The sequence below is a fragment of the Sparus aurata genome, chromosome 11 (assembly GCF_900880675.1).
Source record: "Sparus aurata chromosome 11, fSpaAur1.1, whole genome shotgun sequence".
In the NCBI taxonomy this organism is placed as follows: Eukaryota; Metazoa; Chordata; class Actinopteri; order Spariformes; family Sparidae; genus Sparus; species Sparus aurata.
Genome location: NC_044197.1, coordinates 11,935,006 through 11,941,005, shown reverse-complemented (window position 1 = coordinate 11,941,005; position 6,000 = coordinate 11,935,006). Strand labels below are relative to the sequence as shown.

General features: G+C 41.9%; 1 protein-coding gene across 1 annotated transcript in view; it reads left to right on the top strand.

Annotated features, from left to right (window-relative positions):
• The first annotated feature begins 1,612 nt into the window (after positions 1-1,612).
• The window catches only part of lingo3a (leucine rich repeat and Ig domain containing 3a), a 40,329-nt gene continuing 35,941 nt past the window's right edge, over positions 1,613-6,000 (top strand). Inside the window, exon 1 of the mRNA XM_030433881.1 lies at positions 1,613-2,216. The gene's annotated coding sequence lies outside the window, so the exon portion shown is untranslated. The remainder of the gene's footprint in view (positions 2,217-6,000) is intronic.

Sequence of the window (6,000 nt, the reverse complement as noted above, 5' to 3'; positions counted from 1 at the left end):
GAAAACCAATCTGTGTGGTCTCTGCCCAACACTGAACAAGAAAATGTGATAGACTAGCCGGTCAAGGAAGTGAGGCCTTAAGCTGCTAAATGAAATAGCCAGAGATTATTTGTGTCTGCTGACACTGCGAGACCAAATGTCCCACAATTTAACTATGAAGGGCTTATGTGTCCTAAAACAGCAGTTGCTAGCTAAATAAGACTTTATCTATTAGGCTATCTTAAGCTTATCAACCATTTATCCAATACTTTAAGTTACCCGTCAACCATTTATTAATTCATTTAAAATGACTATCAATCATTTATCAATTAGCCTACTTTTAAGCTTAGTATTCCAATCATTTTTCAATGACTATTAAAGAGGCTATCAAACATTCATCTAGGCATATTATTTAAGCTAACTATCATCCATTAGTCCATTTATTCATTACTTTGAAGCTAGCTGTCAACCTATCCATTAGCTACTTTCCTCTAGCTAACAACCATTTATCCATTAGGCTTCTTAAAGCAAATGATCACATATTTAATTATTTATTCACTTTCTTAGCTATCTAGCTTATCAACCATCTATCAGTTAGCCTACTTTTAAGCTTAGTATTCCAATCATTTATCAATGACTATTAAAGAGGCTATCAAACATTCATCTAGGCATATTATTTAAGCTAACCATCATCCATTAGTCCATTTATTCATTACTTCAAAGCTAGCTGTCAACCTACCCATTAGCTACTTTCCTCTAGCTAACAACCATTTATCCATTAGGCTTCTTAAAGCTAATTATCACACATTTAATTATTTATTTACTTTCTGAGCTATCTAGCTTATCAACCATTTATCTAGTAAACTATAAACCATTTACAAATTAGCATACTTTTAGCTAACTATTTCAGCTTAGACTTCAGCTATCTCAACCATATAACCAGCCGAAAATCACCCCCAGGAGTTCATTGAGATGATTGCAGACCTCAAACGAAAAGAAATACTGAACTCCACACAACTTGACGTGCTGTTACAATAAACAACAGTTTGCTAACCACATCATCAATATGTAAGTCCGGCTTTATTGCTTGTTGCTCGCCACAGGTGGCCAAAAATCAATGAAAGACGGTTAAATAAATAAATAAATAAACCACCGATTGAGGAGTAAATTCATAAATGATTAAAAAGGAGTTAGCAGGCTAAAGTCAACAAGGAATTGCCTGTTAGCATCTGAAATGAAAATGTTTGTGGAAAAAATATTAGCCTTTATAAAAAAGGCTGAATTCTTGTTTGACTTAGGATATCAGAAAAAGAATAAATGGGGAGGAACTCAGGTAAAAAGGGTAAAACAGCTACCAATGATTGTATAAATACTGAATTCATTTACATATTTGTCCATATGTGTATTCTAGTGTGTCTTATTTATACAACTTGTGGATTATTCCATACAGTGTGTCCCTGCGGAGTGGTGTGAGTGTATAGCCCTGCCACCTGAAGGCTGATTTTTTTTTTTTTGTAGGGAGAGAAAGTCGACTGGCTGTTTTCCCAACAGGACGTGAATGCAGCACAGAAACAGCCCGTGCAGGAGAGAGAGAGAGAGAGACAGAGAGAGAGAGAGAGAGAGAGAGAGAGAGAGAGCGCGAGGCAACAGTGCAGATGAGCCCCAATGAGCAGCAGCCGGGTCCTCTTTCAAAAACACACACACACACACACTGACACACACCACGCTCCACATCACACACACACTCTCACACACAAATGCCTGGACACTCATACACATGCCATCCAATAACGAGAGCACCATCAGTTCGAGCTGCCTGCCGCCGCCGGTGGCAGCCCTCACCGCTTCTCCGAGACACAAAGCTGGGAGCCCGCTGGGAGAGGAGCTCCTTGTGCCCGTCTAGCACGGAGGAGGAGGAGAGGGGAGCGGAGAGCCCGGGACTCCATTCAGGAGGCGGAAGATAATTCAGCAGCAGAGACAGAGAGGAGGAGGAGAGGAGAGGTGAGTGAATGCGGTCCAGTCCAGCTGCTGCTGCTGTTGCCGCTCCTGCTACTCCTGCTGCTGCTGGAAGAGGAGGAAGAAGAAGAAAAGGAGGAGGAGGAAGAGGAGGAAGCTCATTGGCTGGAGAGGCTTGAGGAGCAACACAATTCTGCACAGAGCCAGGAAGAGCAGACGGCCACCGGTGAGCAGAGCACCTTGCAGATGTGGAGGGAGCACTGTGCAAGTTCTAGTCCTGGGTGAGCCCAACTTCCCACCACACACACACACACACACACACACACACACACACACACACTGATCCGGTGGTCCACTGGATCTGCTCGCCTGACACTTTTACACACCTCGCTGTGACCCACATTGGCGTTAACCTTTTTCTCGTGTGTTCCTTCCCCCTCCACTGCCTTTCATCCAGTTTGCTCTCTGTCTTGTATTCTTTAAGCAGATGACCTGATGAGCGAGAGATTCTCCCTGTGATCACTGTGACACTAGTTTATCCCCCTCAGCCTCCTCTCACACTGTTATGGTGCAGTCCCGGCTGATCGATTTGCTCTCTAACTCAGACGGACACCGGGACTCATTATTTCTCACGCTGGGCTGTGCTTTTTTTTTCTATTGTCATCCTTGAGATAGTGTGTTTGTGTATCCATGCAAGCACAGCCACTATGTGTGTGTCTGTGTGTGTGTGTGTGTGTGTGTGTGTTTGTCCATGGTCACCACTTCTCAATTAGGTTTTTAATGATCTAAACATGGGGTATAAAGGAGAAGGCAGCCTTTGGTCGATCCCTGCAGTCATCTCAGCGTGAGGCGCTCGGTGCCTGTCGTCGGTGTGACACATCTAAACCTGAGTGTTTGCTCAGCCCTCTCCCTGCTCTGTTTCGACGCCTTTATTGTGGCTCTGTTCCGCTCTTAGTGCAGATCTACGAATAAGTAAGGTCTGAATGCAGTTTTGCTGTGATCTCGTTCCTCGTCTGTCCTAAGAGTATTTTTTTGGTCACAATACCTACAAAAACATGCAACAAAGGGAAACTATAACTGAGATGCAGTTGAAAAATGGTTACACACTTGCTGTGCTCTTAATGATGTCCACAACAGTGATGGGTGTTTCTTTTAGAGCATTCTGTGCCTTTATTAGAAAGTTAACAGGAGAAATTTACGGGAAAGGAGGGTAGAGAGCAACATGCAACAGAGGTACCTGTTTAAGACACTCGTTCATGGGGCACTCACACCCTTGGAGATGTGTGCCAATGTCACCGCTGGATGTTCAGTGTTACACCAATCTCAATTTGAATTTTTCACCGACGGTACATTTGTGTAAATAAAATCTCATGGCAGACTGAGGGTTTCACAAAAAAAAATGCGTCTCATGGGGACCTAGATGGATCTAGATGTAGTTCTTTTGGAGCAGATGTTGTTCAGGAAGAGGAGCGGGTCGTCCATTAATTTCAGGGTTGGTTCAATTCAATCCCCAGCTCCTTTTGTCATGTTTAAGCGCCCGTACGCAACTGAATCGAAAAATCTTTCATCGGTGCGCGTGAGATGATTAATCACATTGTTATCATGGCAGCAATATGACCACGACCGAGATTGAAATTTCTTTTTTAAAATTTAGTCCAGGCTCCAGGGTGTCACTGTTTTGGTCGGACATTTTCATTGGTCACACCGGTGCGCCTGAAATTAAGCAGTTCTGATATAAAAAAAATATTAAAAAATGAAAGAATAAAAAAAAAACAAGCAGCCTGTAAATATTCTTTGAGATTCTCACAGTTTCTTGTTGGGTGAACTGTAATTTCAATGAAGAAACAACACTTGTACAACAATTTTTCTAATGTGTTAAGAGCATTAAATTATGTGCTTGGTCACCTAAATGAGGCGCACCAGTGCAACCAGAGTAGAAAAGTTGGTCTGGAGTCCTATCAGATGGAGCCCTGGATACATGGACCATGTTTTAATTTACATTTACATTTAGCAGACGTAAGCTGCTAGACCCAGCTAATATTTGTTTATCACAAGATGTATCGCCAAGACTGTAGATCTTATCATATCGCACAGCCCTAATATGGATATATATGTGCTCATCATCATCAGATCTATATTAAGCGAGGGATTGCATATTAGTTGTCTCAGACCACATGCCGTTGTGGTCTCATGGATTCAAACCTGCTTGGTGAGAGCACAGCAGCCGTTAATGTCTAAAAATCAAGATAGAACCAGCACTGAAGTGAACGCAATTATACAACAGCACTTAATGGTACCCGAGGTGCCACTTAGCCTCCCTGTTTGGCAGATTTATGTGTCAGTAATGAAATGTCTGCTGACAGGCCTATGTGGTCCTCGGAGTGCATTGTTGAATCAGGCCTGTTAGTCTTGTCCATTACGACGCCTACACTTACCTTCTCATTTTGATCCTTTCTGCTGCACATAAAGCTGTCAGCCGTGCTCAATAGTGACATTACCTCAGCTTAACACTGCCAATGCCCGGCCTCATTGTTTTCAACTCCGGAGTATTTACGAGGGCAGTAAAGCAGAGATGCGTCCGCTGTCAGCAAGATGAGGGCATCGCTGCTCTTACGGGGAGAGAGGAGGGAAGAGGAGAGGAAGGAGGTATGAGGTGGTAAAGGAGCGCAGGAGGAAAAAGGGAGAGAGTGCCCCTGTGAGAGGCCGTCTGATACCTGCAGGCGCGCTGATGTCAGCTGTCGCCGTAAAGATGTCCAGCTGGAACGATCATCAGCCCGCATGTACTGGCCGTCCTCCCACTCACCGGCTACTGTAATGCCATTATAGATGGTCAGATTGGGTTGTAACCTTAATGCAGAGCTTAGAGAGCATCTGGGCCTTACAAGTCACTTATTTACAAACACGATTGCTTCATTGGATGTGGTGACAATAGAGGCTGGCTGACCTCGTTACCTCAGAGCAGTGCTTTTCCCTCTTTTTCGTCAGAGGGAGTGACAACGGCCTGTAAGATGAAGTCCTCATCGACACAGCTGGCCACGTGAAAAACAAGTTCATTTGAATTTTAAAAATAAAAGTTGATTATACACGATTTTATGATACAGTTTTCAGCGGTTATGTTGGTTTAGGTTCGCCCTTCTATCACTACAACTTTTTACCAGAAGTTGTAGCGATTTCAAACTTTGATTGCTCTAAAATATCAACCAATTAATGTGTCACTTTCAGCTGATATTCAACCATTCATACATTTGGCTTCTTCTAGTTATTTCAACAATCTAGCCATTGTTTTCACTAACAGTTTCCGCTATATCAACTAGGACGCTGGCTAACCAATGCAGCTAACTGTTTCAAACAATAATCTATTATTTTAAGCCAACTACCAACTCTTTATCTATTACTTTTAGCAAAAAATTTCAACCATTTATTCATTAGGCTACTTTTAGCTATTTGAACAATTTACCAATGACTTTTGGCCAGCTAGCCTACTTAAATTGAGCCTATTCATTACGTTTAGTTGAGTATTACAACATTTTTTTCTAGCTAACTATTTTGCCTAACTATTTCCACCATTAATCCATTGCTTTTAGCTAACAATATCAGCTATTTCAACCACTGGCCTGTATCAAGTAGGCCTACTTTAAGCCAGCTAGCCTATTTTAACCATTCATTGCGTTTAGCTAAGTATTTCAACCATTGCTTTAAGCAAACAGCCACTGTTTATTTGTTTAAGCCAATTTCAGCTAACCATTTAAACCATTTACCCATTAGACTACTTTTAGCCGTCTAACCATTTATCAATGACTTTAAAGCTAACTAGCCTTCTTCAATTTAGCCTATCCATTACGTTAAGATAAGTATTTCAACCACTTATTCAGCTAACTAATTTAACAAACAATTTCAACCGTTAGTTTTACTTATTCAAACCCCATTACTTTGAGGGAACTGCTTCTCTGACTGCTTGCTAACTAGCCTAGTTTTCATGTACTCAGTTGGAACATGACAACATATATAGCTAACTCAAAACGGCGATGTATACATTTTTAATCTCATCACAGTTGTTGTTTAATC